The sequence below is a fragment of the Schistocerca serialis genome, chromosome 11, assembly GCF_023864345.2.
Source record: "Schistocerca serialis cubense isolate TAMUIC-IGC-003099 chromosome 11, iqSchSeri2.2, whole genome shotgun sequence".
NCBI lineage: Eukaryota > Metazoa > Arthropoda > Insecta > Orthoptera > Acrididae > Schistocerca > Schistocerca serialis.
In genome coordinates, this window is record NC_064648.1 from 64,211,633 (window position 1) to 64,229,170 (window position 17,538).

Below are 17,538 nucleotides of genomic sequence, written 5' to 3' on the forward strand. Positions count from 1 at the left end.
TCATTTGAAACTTCGCCACCCGTGTGTCAGGTTAACCAGCCCACCGGGCCAGCTGCACGGAACAGTAAACAGTCCTCGCGCCTGGCCACGCCAAAGCCGCCTGGCTCTCAGCCACGTGTACCGCGCCAGCAAGCAAATGCAGTGAAATCATGCCCGCGGTGTGAGAATTGCCCGTCACGCCAAGCTATTTGCTTTTTCTGTAATAAAAAAGGCCATGTTCAGAGTTTTTGCCATAAAAAGCTCCAATCGGACGCTCAAAACCATTCCAGGCCCTTTCCTTCGCGCCGGAATCGGAATCGAACCAAGGATACTCCAGTTCGTGAAACTTCGCCCATGGAAATCCATGTAGTTCATTCCACTCCGCCCAGTGCCACTCTCTCTAACAGTGACTGTGTTCGTCCCACAAATAGTGTGTGTCGACATCGACGGAAATCCCGTCAAGTCACAAGTGATTCTGTATCAGTGTCAGTTCATGTTGCACGAGACAGTCACTCTTGTCGTCAGCAGGACAATAAACTTTTTGTGGACTTGGACAATCACGGCAAAGTGATATCGTTCCAGCTCGATACCGGAGCTGCAGTTTCACTAATCAATCACGACACGTACAAACAGCTGGGCACACCTCTGTTGCGTGCCGCAAATGTTAAGCTAACTACATATTCAGGTCACGGGCTCCCTGTGTTAGGACAGTGCTGCCTTCTGGCAACATACAAGGGACAAACAAAGCTTGTATCATTTTACGTCCTTCGTTCTTCTGCAGTGAACTTGTTTGGTTTCGATTTATTTCAGTTGTTTAACTTGTCTATAGTAAATCAGGTCCTATCAGTGAACCAGATTGTGCCTTCAGCCAGTGTTTCTCGTCTATGTGAAGAATTTGCGGACATTTTTGCACCGGGCCTTGGTTGCACTACGAACTATAAAGCACATTTGGAACTGAAAGTAAACGCGCAACCGAAATTTTTCAGAGCGCACAATGTTCCCCACGCATTGCGTGATGAGGTCGCAACCACATTACACGATTTGGAATCACAAGGTGTAATTGAACGTGTGCAGGCTTCTCTCTGGGCATCACCCTTAGTAATTTTGCAAAAACCTTCCGGAAAATTGTGACTTTGTGTGGACTTCAAGGCAACAGTGAATCCACAACTAGTGACTGCAACTTTTCCTTTACCCCACCCAGAAGTTCTTTTTGGCAAACTGTGCCCGGGTAAATAATTTTCGAAGTTGGACCTAGCAGATGCGTACTTGCAAATACCGGTGGACGAAGAATCCCAGCGCATTTTGGTGGTTAACACGCATCTTGGTTTGTACAGACTCAAACGACTGCCATTCGGGTGTGCATCCGCCCCTGCATTGTTTCAGCAATATCTACAAACTGTTTGTGCGTCGGTTCCTACTGCAGCAAACTATCTGGACGATATTGTCATCTCCGGAAAGACAGAAGAAGAACATTTAGCTAATCTCAGAACATTATTTCAGGTCTTGCGACAAAATGGTCTTAGCTTGCGGAAGGATAAATGTGTGTTTTTAGCTCGTGACTTGCCATATCTGGGCCGTGTACTCAATGCCCAAGGCATACATCCCAGTCCAATTCACCTCTGTGCCATACAAGACTTGCCTTCGCCGCAGAATTTGAAGCAGCTACAGAGTGTGCTGGGAAAAATTAATTATCATCGCTATGGGCGCCACGCCTCTTCCATTTCAGCTCCGCTTCATCGCTTACGCCGTAAAGGTGTTCCGTTCGTCTGGACGACGGAATGCGAACGCGCCTTTCGCCAATTGAAATTGGCCTTGCTTTCCACTACTTGCCTTATGCCATTCGATCCCCAGAAACCCCTTTTGTTGCTGGTAGATGCATCGGATTTCGGTATCGGTGCTGTGCTTGCGCACAAAGATGGTTCGCACGATCGCCCTATTGCCTTTGCGTCCAAATTGCTCTCGTCTGCACAAAGAAATTATTCACAGATCGAGAGAGAAGCTTTGGATCTCGTCTTTGGTGTTACAAAGTTTCATGATTTCTTGTATGGTAGTCACTTTACCATCATCACAGACCACAAACCTTTGACATCGCTTTTTCATCCAACCAAGCCTGTACTTCCACGTACAGCGCAGAAATTCATTCGCTGGTCTATTTTCCTCTCACAGTACCGCTACGATATCTTGTATCGGTCCACTGCTAAGCACAGAAACGCCGATGCATTGTCCCGTTTGCCTGTTGCTGAGGATAGAGCATTCGATTCCTCCGAACTTGCTTGCATTTTTATTGCTTCGGAAACCAATGATGTGGTCGAAATGTTTCCGATTGATTTACGTCGTGTAGCTACAGCCACAGCTGCCGACCCTGTCCTTGCTACTGTTCGCCGTTTCGTTGCTACTCAATGGCCCTTGTCAAAGTCACGGATCGGAGATCCGTTGGTTCGACGATTTTTTGCTCACAAGGAGAGGCTTTTTGTATGACATGGTGTTTTGCTGTTGCGTTCTGATAATCAGTCCAGGGTCGTGGTCCCACGTTCTTTACAGTCCTCTGTCTTACGGCTTCTCCACCAAGGACATTGGGGTATAGTGAGAACGAAACAGCTTGCATGTCAGCACTGTACTTGGTTCGGAATCGATGCCGCGATTACGAATATGTGCTATTCTTGCATGATGTGTGCCAAACAACAATCAGCACAACCGCGGAAATTCTTTGCATGGCCAAAAGCCACTTCCCCTTGGCAACGCTTACACATCGAGTTTGCTGGTCTATTCTGGAATGTTCGATGGTTGGTTCTGGTCAATTCATTCAGTAATTTTCCTTTTGTTGTCCGGATGTCTTCCACAACGTCTTCTGCACCATCCAAGCGTTATCCGCTATCTTTTGCATTGAAGGTCTTCCACAGACTATTGTTTCCGACAATGGCCCACAATTAATGTCCGCAGAATTTCAGTCATTCTGCGAGGCCAATGGTATTCAACATCTGAAATCCGCGCCGTTTTTCGCCTCAGTCAAACGGTGCTGCTGAACGATTGGTCCGGACTTTCAAGTCACAGATGTTGAAGTTGAAAGAGTCGCATTCTCGGGAGGACGTGTTCTTGCTCTTTTTGTCCTCGTATCGCTCTCGGCCCCGAGATGGTCGGTCGCCGGCTGAGTTGCTCCACAGTCGCCCTCATCGAACCTTGATGTCTTTGCTACATCCGCCGCATCAGGTTCCTGTGCAGCGGCAGACACCTGCTTTTGCCCCAGGCGACGTTGTCTACTACCGCAACTATCGAGGTTCACGGCGTTGGCTCGAAGGGCGCATTCTTCGCTGCCTCGGCCGCGCGGTGTATCTGACTTTGGGAGCCTCTGGTGAGGTGCGTTGGCATCTCAATCAGCTGCGCCTCTGTCGTCGCACGGGATCTACCGCTCCCCGTCTGCTTTCAGCGACGGTGCCGTCCGGTCAGCGCCCTGGGGACCCATCTACTGGCTCGCCTCAGCCCCAGGTGTTACCGACGCTGCCTTCCATTTTGCCCCATGGCGACGCGCCGCCGCCGCCGCCGCCGCCGCCGCCGCCGCCTGTTCTCCCGCCGGCTACGCCCACAGTGGACGCGTCGCTGCAACCGCCGAGCGCCTCCCTGGGTCACGCGCCGCCGATCGTTTTCCGTGGCCAGTTGTCCTCCGCCATGGAACTCTTGCCCGCTCCAGACCATATGTCGTCTTCGCCCGTCGGGTGCCCAAGCCCGATGGAGGTCGACCCTTCGGCCCCTAATGTCTCTCTACGGGCGCATACACCGCATGTTGGCGTGCACCCTGGAGCAGGTTTTCAGGCGTTTCCTAGCTCCCTGCAGTCCGAATGACAGGGTGCGGGTGGCACAGCCTCGCCTGTTGTTAGGCTCCCCACCTCGTCGCATATGTCAACATGGGGTCCTCCCCACGGTGGGCGGAAGCCTTATGCCACAACCGTCCGCCGATTTGCGGGGGAGGAATGTCGTGTCACCGCCAGACACCACACTTGCTAGGTGGTAGCCTTTAAATCGTCCGCAGTCCGTTAGTACACGTCGGACCCTCGTGTCGCCACTGTCAGTGATAGCAGACCGAGCGCCACCACACGGCAGGTCTAGAGAGACGTACTGGCACTCTCCCAGTTGTACAGCCGACTTTGCTAGCTATGCTTCACTGACAAATTACGCTCTCATTTGCCGAGACGATAGTTAGCATAGCCTTCAGCTACGTCGTTTGCTACGACCTAGCAAGGCGCCATTACCAGTTACTATTGATGCTGTAAAACATGTACCATCAAGAGCAATGTTCACCAATTATGGATTAAAGTTAAGTATTCCAACAGATACGTACTATTTTTGCTAGTCTCGCATCCCTGACCTGTTCCAGACCTCACGCCAGTCTGCGTGAGCTTAAACGCGTGCCTTTCGGCTTCCTGTCATAGTGGATTGGCTATCTTGCCAGTCCACAACACTTTGTATGCTCAGTATAGAGGGAAACTTGTAAATACACGATTGGCCATTAAAAATGCTACACCACGAAGATGACCTGCTACAGACGCGAAATTTATCCGACAGTAAGAAGATTCTGTAATATGCAAATGATTAGCTTTTCAGAGCATTCACATTGGCGCCGGTGGCGACACCTACAACGTGCTGACATGAGGAAAGTTTCCAACCGATTTCTCATACACAAACAGCAGCTGACCGGGGTTGCCTGGTGAAACGTTGTTGTGATGCCTCGTCTAAGGAGGAGAAATGCGTACCATCACGTTTCCGACTTTGATAAAGGTCGGATTGTAGCCTATCGCGATTGCGGTTTATCGTATCGCGACATTGCAGCTCGCGTCAGTCGAGATCCAATGACTGTTAGCAGAATATGGAATCGGTGGGTTCAGGAGGGTAAAACGGAACGCTGTCCTGGATCCCAACGGCCTCGTATCACTAGCAGTCGAGATGACAGGCATCTTATCCACATGGCCGTAACGGATCGTGCAGCCACGTTTCGATGCCTGAGTCAACAGATGGGGGCGTTTGCAAGACAACAACCATCTGCACGAACAGTTCGACGACATTTGCAGCAGCATGGACTATCAGCTCGGAGACCGTGGCTGTGGTTACCCTTGACGCTGCATCACAGACAGGAGCGCCTGCGATGGTGTACTCAACGACGAACCTGGGTGCACGAATGCAAAACGTCATTTTTTCAGATGAATCCATGGTCGCAACCGTGTTTGGCGACATCGTGGCGAACACACATTGGAAGCGTGTATTCGTCATCGCCATACTGGTGTATTACCCGTCGTGATGGTATGGCGTGCCATTGGTTACACGTCTCGGTCACCTCTTGTTCGCATTGACGGCACTTTGAACAGTGGACGTTGCATTTAAGATGTGTTACGTCCCTTGGCTCTACCCTTCATTCGATCCCTGCGAAACCCTACATTTCAGCCGGATAATGCACGATAGCATGTTGCAGGTCCTGTATGGGCCTTTCTGGATACAGAAAACGTTCCACTGCTGCCCTGGCCAGCACATTCTCCAGATCTCTCACCAACTGAAAACGTCTGGTCAATGGTGGCCGAGCAACTGGCTCGTCACAATACGCCGGTCACTACTCTTGATGAACTGTGGTATCGTGTTGAAGCTGCATGGCCAGCTGTTCCTGTACACGCCATCCGAGCTCTGTTTGACTCAACGCCCAGGCGTATCAAGGCCGTTATTACGGCCAGAGGTGGTTGTTCTGGGTACTGATTTCTCAGGCTCTATGCACCCAAATTGCGTGAAAATGTAATCACGTGTCAGTTCTAGTATAATGTATTTGTCCAATGAATACCCGTTTATCATCCGCATTTCTTCTTGGTGTAGCAATTTTAATGGCCAGTAGTATAGTATAGGCGATTCTTTCGCTGGGGACGACATTAAATGTTTTGCTTAAGATCCTCGAAAATCAATTCATCTTCATATTTATGTTTATTTAATTGGCTGCCTATAAAGCAGGGTCTCCTGCGGGTGTTTCCTCTCACACTACATACACGTAATGTTTCGTGTGTCTTCGTATATTGTGTAGGGCGAAATAGGCGCTTGGGACCCAGCTTAAGGAAGTTTTTATTTGCCAAACCGTGGGCCAAAAGCTGCATACATCCACGCTGCCAGCCTTCACTGACCATCACCGTCGTTGCGAGTCCTTATCTCGTCTGCCCGTCCTCGGTTTTACTGTCAGTCCTTGCTGCCAATCGTCGCTTTTCTGCCAGCCCTCGCTGAAAAAGTCCTCTTCTTTATTGCCAATGCTCCCTGCTGTCATCGCCTTTGTTACCGGTCCTCACTGCTGTAAGAGTACGAGATTTTCCACTTACGGGTAGCCCAGATTCAAAAGCCGCTAACTGCACGATAAGCGAAACTGAAATAATCGCGAAAAAGCTGTCCCATCCAAACTATTAAAGTTATAGACTTCATTTATTTTTTTAAAACAAGTAAAAAAATAATTAATACTCGTTATTAATGGCTGAAATCTGCGACTGGGTTAAAATCTTAAGTGAAATATTGACTTAGCGGTGTTTGCTCCACATTTATGCAGTTAGCAGGTTTTGCAAACGTATCGATCCAATTACAAAACAAACATTCGGTTGCAAAATAAGCTATTCGGTGATATCCTGGGAATGACAGAAGGATGGAATTTAATTATTGCGAATATAAACAGAATACGTTTTATTATAAAGTTGTTGTTGTTGTTGTGGTCTTCAGTCCTGAGACTGGTTTCATGCAGCTCTCCATGCTACTCTATCCTGTGCAAGCTTCTTCATCTCCCAGTACCTACTGCAGCCTACATCCTTCTGAATTTGCTTAATGTATTCATCTCTTGGTCTCCCTATATGATTTTTACCCTCCACGCTGCCCTCCAATGCTAAATTTGTGATCCCTTGATGCCTCAGAACATGCCCTACCAACCGGTCCCTTCTTCTTGTCAAGTTGTGCCACAAACTCCTCCCCTATTCTATTCAATACCTTCTCATTAGTTAAGTGATCTACCCACCTAATCTTCAGCATTCTTCAGTAGCACCACATTTCGAAAGCTTCTATTCTCTTCTTGTCCAAACTATTTATCGTCCACGTTTCACTTCCGTACATGGCTACACTCCATACAAATACTTTCAGAAACGACTTCCTGACACTTAAATCTATACTCGATGTTAACAAATTTCTCTTCTTCGGAAACGCTTTCCTTGCCATTGCCAGTCTGCATTTTATATCCTCTCTACTTCGACCATCATCAGTTAATTTGCTCCCCAAATAGCAAAACTCCTTCACTAGTTTAAGTGTCTCATTTCCTAATCTAATTCCCTCAGCATCACCCGACTTAATTCGACTACATTCCATGATCCTCGTTTTGCTTTTGTTGATGTTCATCTTATATCCTCCTTTCAAGACACTGTCCATTCCGTTCAACTGCTCTTCCAAGTCCTTTGCTGCCTCTGACAGAATTACAATGTCATTGGGGAACCTGAAAGTTTTTATTTCTTCTCCGTGGATTTTAATGCCTACTCCGAATTTTTCTTTTGTTTCCTTTACTGCTTGCTCAATATACAGATTGAATAACATCGGGGAAAGGCTACAATCCTGTCTCACTCGCTTCCCATCCACTGCTTCCCTTTCATGCCCCTCGACTCTTATAACTGCCATCTGGTTTCTGTACAAATTGTAAATAGACTTTCGCTCCCTGTGTTTTACCCCTGCCACCTTCAGAATCTGAAAGAGTATTCCAGTCACCATTGTCAAAAGCTTTCTCTAAGTCTACAAATGCTAGAAACGTAGGTTCGCCTTTTCTTAATCTTTCTTCTAAGATAAGTCGTAAGGTCAGTATTGCCTCACGTGTTCCAGTATTTCTACGGAATCCAAACTGATCTTCCCCGAGGTCGGCTTCTACCAGTTTTTCCATTCGTCTATAAAAAATTTGCGTTAGTATTTTGCAGCTGTGACATATTAAACTTATAGTTCAGAAATTTTCACATCTGTTAACACCTGCTTTCTTTGGGATTGGAATTATTATATTCTTCTTGAAGTCTGAGGGTATTTCGCCTGGCTCATACATCTTGCTCACCAGATGGTAGAGTAGTCTGAAAATTCTACAAAATCGGCATACGAAAATAAGGAGGCGACATCGTATTATCAGGAAAAGCTGACTTATTTCATGTAAAAAAGAGAACAGAAGCGAATGTGTAACATAAGGTTCATACAAAAAAAGTACACCACTGTGCTTTATATACCACAAGATATCGTAGAAAAGAAAATAAGTTCCCAATTGCGTCATAGTAAAACATCAACAGAAGTTTAGAAAATGATAAAATTGGCGGAAAGTTGCATCTCAGTTAAAATAGCGACAAAAAAAATCTAGAAAATGTAAGTGGACTCGACGTCAACACTGACGATCAACTCAAAATCGCTTCCGGCTTGTTCCTCGATCTGAGGGTCGGCAGTGGCGGGAACGACTCTAGGAATGCCTTCCTGGTCGTCTAAAACCTCGGTGTAGAATTTGAGTATGTCGTTGGTCACTGAAACTTCAACAAAGTGGAGTTTTGAAAGCTTTTTGACGTCTCCGAGTTTGTCTTCTGAAAGTTCTACACCTGCTGTGATGGGTGTCGGGCCATTTCCTTAGCTGAAATTTATTCCACTTCCCAGGATGCTCTCCGCCTCCCCAACTTCAGAAATGTAGAAGAGCTCTCCGCGAACCAGGCAAATCTCCTTGTTTTTGCTTTCCGTGAAAAATATTTTGTTGGCTTTTTGAATCTGGAAATGTCAGTGACCAGTCACATTCACTAAGCCATCCGTGTACGTCATAACAATTAATGTCAACACAGTTTTCATGGCATAACATTGCTTTTCTGTTTGTAAACATTTCCTTTCCGTCCACCACAACACCGCTTCATGTTCCAGGAGGGACCGTCAGACTCGATTTCGTTCCGGCTATTTTCAGCTCCTACTGTGGGTTCGATTTCATGTAGAATTCCTACTATTTCAGTTACTTATTTAATGATACAGTTGTAAGAGAATTTGAAAACTGTTTCCTCAAGAAAGTAGTTAAATCTAATTATAAGAAACCATGCAAAAAACCTTGGCTTACTAAAGGAATAAAAAATCCTGTAACCACAAAAGGGAACTGTATGTAACAACAAGAAAGAGTAATGACCCAGAAACATCCAAATATTATAAAAACTACTGTACTACATTAAGAAAGGTTATTAAAAAGTCCAGAAGCATGTGCATCATGTCTGAGATTAATACCACTGATAACAAAATCAAAACAATTTGGAATATTATTACAAGGGAGACAGGGCAACCAAGAGGACAGGATGATGACATTACCATCAAAGCGAATGGAAACTTGACAAACAACAAGCTGGAAGTCGAAAACATTTTGAATAATCATTTTTTAAATGTTGTAGAGAAAATAGGACCTAAGTGTTCATTACAAGAAGCATGGCAGTTAATGGAAGAGGCATTACCCACACCATTTGATACAATTGAAATTCCATCCACCTCTCCTTCTGAAATTGGGAAGATAATAAACTCTCTCAAGAATAAAAGCTCACATGGAATTGATGGCATATCCAGCAGGATAATAATAGCTTGTTCCCAAGAGATAAGTGGGATTCTTAGCCACATATGTAATAGCTCTCTGAAGCAGGGTATTTTCCCAGATAGACTGAAGTATGCCATTGTTAAACCACTGCATAAAAAAGGGGATGCATCTGATGTCAACAACTACCGCCCAATCTCTGTTCTGACTGCCTTATCCAAAATTCTTGAAAAAGTAATGTATTGTAGAGCAGCTTCATAAGTTTGTAAAAATAAAGTTTTAACAAAATGTTAGTTTTGTTTCCGAAAAGATTTTTCAATGGAAAATGCTATATATACTTTCACTCATGAAATATTAAGTGCTCTGAGTAACCGGAAGTCACCTGTTGGGATTTTTTGTGATCTCTCAAAGGCTTTTGACTGTGTAAATCACGGAATACTTCTAGATAAGTTCAAGTACTGTGGTATGAATGGGGCAGCACTCAAATGGTTTAAATCATACCTAACCGGAAGAGTGCAAAAAGTTGAAATAAAGCAAGTCACATAATATGCAAAAAAACTGGTGATTTCTCAAACTGGTGAACAATCAAGAATGGGGTGCCACAAGGTTCGGTCTTCGGTCCTCTACTTCTTAATATATATTAATGACTTGCCATTCTACATTCACGAAGATGCAAAGCTGGTATTTTTTGCTGATGATACAAGTATAGCTATCACACCCATCAGACAAGAATTAACTGGTGAAATTGTAAATGGTATTTTTCAGAAAATCATTAACTGGTTCTCTGCAAATGGGTTCTCATTAAACTTTGACAAAACACAATACATACAGTTCCACACAGTAAATGGAATGACACCATTAATAATTATAGACTTCGATCAGAAATCGGTAGCTAATGTAGAATATTCAAAATCTCTAGGTGTATGCATTGACGAGGGGTTGAACTGGAAAAAACACACTGAAGATCTGCTGAAACGTTTGGGTTCAGCTACTTATGCTATTACGGTCATTGCAAATTTTGGCGATATACATCTCAGTAAATTAGCTCACCACGCCTACTTTCATTCTCTGCTTTCGTATGGCATCATATTCTGGGGTAACTCATCATTGAGTAAAAGCATGTTCATTGCACAAAAGCGTGTAATCAGAATAATTGCTGGAGCTCATCCAAGATCATCCTGCAGACATTTAAAGTATGAAATTTGTAATTAACAATCCGAACGAATTCAAAAGTAACATGGCTGCAACACTAGGAGAAAGGATGATCTTCACTACTCAAGGTTAAATCTAATTTTGGCTCAGAAGAGGGAAAATTATGCTGCCACAAAAGTCTTTGGTCACTTACCTAATAGCATCAAAAGTCAGACAGATAGCCATACAGCATTTAAAAGGAAATTAAAAGAATTTCTTAATGGCAACTCCTTCTACTCATTAGATGAATTTTTGGATATAGTAAGTGGATAATTCCCCCCCCCCCCCCAAAAAAAAAATTAAAAATATTAAGTGTCATGTAATATTTTGTGTAATGTAATATCTTGTATAGACACCTTTTATTAACCTGACACGTTCCACATCATTACAAAGTGTCGTATTCATGATCTATGGAACAAGTACTGATCTAATCTACTCCCACTTCGTTCGTACCATGTTCCACATTTAAACCGTCCACTAAATCACTCATTTTCTTCAAAACACTCACGCAAACAGGTAAACACATACCCTGTTGATCAGCTGAACTGTGCTTACCGGCCTGTATTTCGACAACGCATCGGCAGTTAGAGTTTCACCGTTGCGTACGCGTTCGCTACAGCGCCACCAACTTAACTTTGAACGAGAAAAATTTCCCTCCTAATGCTACCAATTTGAAATTTAACTTTGAAAGTCGTCATTGCTAAGTCTGATGTCACTGGCGCGCTTTTCATCAGAACACGGCATGACGACTAGGGTTGCCAGATTTCAGCGAGGGAAAATTGGAACACATTTATCGACACGAACATTTTCTAAAATAATTATATTTACTGCGTATTTTCTTCATAACGCACTCAACACAATGAAGAGGGGTACTTTTCAGTTGAGTGTGCAATTTTCAACATTTTTCGTGAGGCAATACTGTCTTATAAAAATCACTGCAACATTCATTATAATTGAAATGAGTGTACAATTCATTTTTTATTAGATCAACTGAACATCGGTTTCGCTCATACCTCCATTTAATGTTCACAATGGAGAAAACTCTATCTGTGACTGCATTTGAAGAAAATAACTCAAAACAAATGTAATTAAAACTAAAACACTGCACAATTTCGATGCGCCAATCATTTCTTTAATGTACACCCAACTCTGTGGTACTCTCATAGTAGCTAACTTTGCTTTCAAATGCTCATTCCCCTCCCCCCAAGACAAATCAGAAACCATAGCGACCTCTGACTGAAGAAAAGCAACAATACAAAGTGAATTGTCTAATTTGAAAATATTTTGAAACTCAGGTTTTTTTTTTTCAAGTGATATGCAATCCACTAAGGACAAAACGTTATTCTCATAGAAATCAAACCAATTATTTAAATATTTCAGACAAACTTCATATATATGTCTGCATTCTTCCAGTTGTGTTTGTTTTTCACCTGGGATCAGGTCCTCCAATTTATCTAGCAACTGTTGCACCTTATAACCAAGAAACAGATAATTTATCCTACGCTCTAACTGCATTTTTATTTACTCCATTACACAATATACTCTACAAATTGTCAGTTCGTTTTTTTCTACCTTGAATACACCCTTCAAAAAAATGTCAGTTAAGTGCAAGGAAAATTGTAGATACAATTCCACTAAAATAAGTTGTTTTCCTGAAATAGGCACTCCTATCAACTTGTTTTTAATGAAGCTGGGGCAATAATCTACGCTAGAAAAGTATAATATAATTGAAGAGATATTTTTCAACAATTTTTCCATGGCAGGCTTTAGGCATAGCCTCCTTGTAGGTACATGTGTCAACAACGCACTGTATTCTACATCAGCAAATTAAAAGAAATCTGTCAACTGAGATACCCTTTTAGCTGAATTTGAGAAATAGTTGAAAGTATGAATTACTAACATTTCAATACCTAATGACATAGCATTCATACCAGATTCACAGTAATTATGGACTACATGTGCACAGCAGTTTGATTTCACTATACCACGAGTTTCCTTTTTAAGCGAACATAAACAGAGTTTTTCTTCCCGTAGTTTGCATTTGTATTGTCTGAAGTAAAACTTGAAACCTGGGTTTAATTCAACTCGTGTTGTGGAATCCTTTTCAAGATCTGCTCAGACATTGCAAGATGCATACTCACAAGAGTCCTCACAGAAATCTAGAATTCCGTGAGATACGCCTGGTTGCACATCAAAGTACCTTACACAAATACTCGTAGGATAACAGTTTTGAGTACGTATGTTAGAACCGCGAAATCCTACACCTAAAAACTTCTAATCCTTCAACTTCCGAGTTAAATTATTGACGTTATTTTGCCACTTTTGCCACAAAACACCAGTAATTAATGCCTCACATTTCGTTTTACTACACATTATTTTATTTGCAATTGTCGAATCCGGGAATAACTGAGGCGATATTTTTACATTGCAGTCAGTGCTGGCATAGCAGAGATGATGTTTAACTGTGTGAAACGCGAATGTAGGGTTAGACGCTGTTGTCTGAAAAAATGAAAGAAGCAGTAATGATAGCGTCTTTTTACAATTGCCTAAACAGGTTTATTATTACCTTGGAAATCAGAAATTTTGAAATTAACATGCACCTACTACATACCTTCTCTGGTTCAACAAGGTGTAGAGACTTTTCATCAGTGTGGTTTGTAGCGATGTTAAGCGTCCGCATTTGTGTCTGACACTGTTCAAATGATGCCTAACATCGGTTACGCCGCCGTGTGAAATCGAAAATCCCTCCCCAGCTTTTCCAGCACATAAGGTACATCTTGCTTTGTATACATTTCCTGGAACTGGCCACAATTCAGGAAATTCTTTTTCCCAAACAGACGAGACACTTGCAGTCATTTATTCCAGTGTGTGCTGATTTGAGTATCTAATTTTCTTTTCGTGGGATTTGTCACAGTCCCATCCATTTTGAACGCAAAGAAATAAGTTCTAAAACGTAAAATGTACGATGGATTGCAATAAAGTGTTGAATCTGCTCCCGAAATAAACGAAAATATGTGCCTTGTTGCATGGAGTGGAAGTACAGCTTGTTCATAAAAAGAAGAAAAATTCTGAGTGGGTGCGGTGTTGGAAAAACAAGCCGCACTTCTGTCACTGAATGCTCGTGCTACACTTGCACTTACATACCGGTATCAATTAATGCCCAAGCAAGGCTGCAATCGGAACTAATAGTTTCATGTTGAATTATGGTGCTTTTTTGCTCCTAATTCCATATAATAGACAATTCATATTGGCAATAAAAAGAACGCACCGCAACAGTCACTTCGCAATGACTACAGCCCAAGATTCTGAGTCGGATCACTGATGTTGGCAGCGTGGTTCTGCTTCTGACCTCACATCCGTCTCACTCTGTCTCAAGTGCCACCACATGCGCACCTTACCATGAAAAACGTAATCTGCGTCGAAAAATTTGGTACTGGAAGATTAAAAAATATGTCATTATGCCTCATGTTCAAAATCGGAACATTTGGCGTACAGTTAAAGGTTTTCACCGTACCCGGAACATAGCGGGACCGTATTGTTCCGGCTGAAACCATAACGTCTGGCATCCATTACGGCGACCGCCGTGCCTGTTGAACTTCGCGGGGTCTGCTCCCGAAGACAGCGTGCAGTTAGAGGCTTTTGCAACCGAACACGATTTTCTACAACCATCTTCATCCGTTGACAGCGGGTTTTGCACCCTGAAACGTATTTTATCGAGTAGGTGCTGAAATAATCGATACGGCAGTATGGCCAAATCGAAATCGACCCTGAAACGTATTTTATCGTGTAGGCGCTGAGATAATCGATACAGCAGTGTAGCCAACTCGAAATCGACAAACAATGCTTACGGTTTACTGAAGTTTAACGATACGTATTTCGAGCGGCTCAGATCGATTTCTTCCGACCCGAACCTTCCAAAAATTGTCTATAAATGAACAAGCGTGTCAACACCGAGATTTCGTTTGCATGCAATATATAGCATTAGCTACGGAATAAGACGACGAGTACGAAATACTATAATCATAAACTGTTGCTATTCACTTTCGTTTATAGCAGCTTCATTAATTAGATAAAAATATGTAATACGGAGGTGTCTTAGTTCGGTTACTGTTCTATTAAACAGCAAAATGTGAAACAAAATATACTTCCACCTTATACTGCAATAGTTGCCACACAGCCGTTGCTTGTCGTCACCAACAGATGGCAGCACAGCAGCTCTAACTGCAGTACGAGTTCTTTCACGATGCTTCATGCAGTTTTAGATGAAAGGGCGACTTACACGTTGAAGTAACGGTGTTTCCACGCATTGCCTCCTTCGTCGTCCGCAATCGCAGATGCACTGGAATAAAAGGGCATGCACAAAAATTTGTGGAAAGAACACACGTACACACAGGCGTTCTCGTATACCTACGTCGCTTCGTCGCTCAAACAGCCAGCATCGCTTGGATTTCCGCCCCTCCCCGGTTCTATAAAGCCCTCCAAATCCTCGAACGCCATGCACTCCGCCTCGCCTTCCGCATCCGCCTTCCGTCCCCCACGCGCATCCTCTATGACCTCATCCCCTTCCCCCACCTTCTCCTTTTCCTTGAACACATCCGCACACTATATATTGTCCGCTGCCTTGATCCCCCTCACCCCCTGGTGTCTCCCTTCCTCTCCACTCCCAACCAGTTGCCGCACCTTTACCGTTGTGTCCCTCCCTCTCTCAATCTCCACACCCTCCATCTCCTTTCCCAACACAACTTCCACCGTCTACCACTCCCGGATGATGAGCTTCGCCCTGACATCTACCAACCAACTCTAACCCCCTCTTCCTGCCCCCCCCCCCCCTCAGGGCTCCCTCTCCTCCCCCCCCCCCTCTGAGCGGATTTCCCCTCCTACTCCCCGCCCATCTCTTGTGCCTTCTTTCAGTGCCTCTGCGCTCCCTCCTGCCCTGTCTTCCCTTTTCCTCTCCCGCCCCATGTGTCTCCTGCCTCTTCGTGAACCCACGGTTGCCCCTCCTCTCTTCATCCCGCCGCTTCCGCAGCTGCCCCATGCTCTCCCCTCCTTTTCCATCCTCTCTGACCTTTCCCTCGGCAGGTCCCGCCTGGTAGTTTTATTCTTCGTCGTGTGTGCTCCAAGTGGGTTTTAAGTGTGTTGTTTCGGAGTGTTTTTAATACTGTGGCCAACTTTTAACCTGTGCATGCGCATCCAGTGTCTTCTGTGTTTTAAGAATCGCGAACTGTGTTTTTTAACTTTCTGGTGACTTTTTTAACTGTCCCCAATGAACTTCTACATGTCAGTGTATTTTTACCTCCATTTTCTCCCCTTACTCTGTTTTATGTTCCCCTTTTTTACCTCCTTATGTATGTATTATTTTATTCTTGTTTTAGTTGTCATTCACTCGGCTGAAGAGCGGCGGATTGTGCTGCTGACAGCCCTCCCCTGCCCGTATGTGGCAGGGGCATGAAATCACAATAAAGAAAAAAAAATCGCTCAAACAGTCTGTTATGAGTGTCCTTTGCTTGAGAGCTGGTGTTGCGCTTGTTGTGATGAAAAAGCGACTATGGGTAAAGTATATAAACAACAGAGGCACGAGAAATGAAGAGTGATGACAACGTTTCGCCACGCCGAGATTTTTGATTTTCTGCTTGGGAAACTGCAGCGTTAGGCTGGCAGGAAAATTTTGTTAGCTCGTAACAGGCGACTCATATACTCGTCAGAATTAGTTATGCCTCATTTCCAAGACAAAGAATTTCAGTTCTATCAAGTATGTGAAATAATTGTAATTTATTATTTGATTGTCTTATATCTCTTTTCACTGTGGGAAATGCCTAAGCTTGTAATTATTAACATGTTTTTTTCGTATACAATATTACAATTTGTACCTATCTCATGTATAATTATGACTCGCTCCATGTCTATAGCAGTTCCCTTGCAAACTGGATCAACGGCACATATAAAAATAAAAGTGATTATTCCCGAAACTGAGAAATACGTGGAAGGTTCTTAGTCGTTATGTGAAGGTTCATTTACTTGCAATACGTCATTTGCATTTAATCATGAAATATGATATGCAGATTAGCATCTCGGACTTGGTAAATCTTGTAATTTCATAAACGCCAGAATCCACTAGAACAGAAGTTGTCTTTTTCAGTCAGTTTGGTATTTTTTGTATCATCAGTGCTTCATTTCTATTTCTTGTAGTTTGTTGAGGAGCTACACATACTCTATCACTTCTTTTCATCAGATGTCAGGCTCCGCAATTGTGCTTTTAAGTCGCCATGGCATCAATATTCATGCACAGTTTTCATATTCACTTTTCATTAATTTTTGGGTTATTCTTCTCAGTTTTCCTACTCCAAAACTTACATTATCTTATTATGTCGTATAGCTATTCAACAAAGCGGAGTTTTGTTCACCAAACTTTCAGCCAAATCAGTGAATGTGGAACGTAGGAAGCTTTTACGGAACGTAATATCTCCATTATTTAAGGTATAAAATAAGCCACAACAACTGCAGCTTAAGGGAAAACCACACAAGCCTCATAGTAAATCGTCAAAAAGCTATAAGTATTTCCCAACACAATTCCACAAATGTTGCTAAATATGAGCCACAAACGGAAAGAATCTTCATTGCGTTAGATTTTTGAAGCAAAATAATTACATTTACAAAAATATCAGTGTATTAGAAAGTCGAGTGAAGTGTGAGAAAAGGCTGAGTCGTTGGACTCCACAAAAAATTTCTGAGTATCAAGGAAAGTGCCTGGCTTGATAACAACACCGACGTAAATGCATCTCATGCATGAGATGTATTCATATTATCTTGCTTTCAGC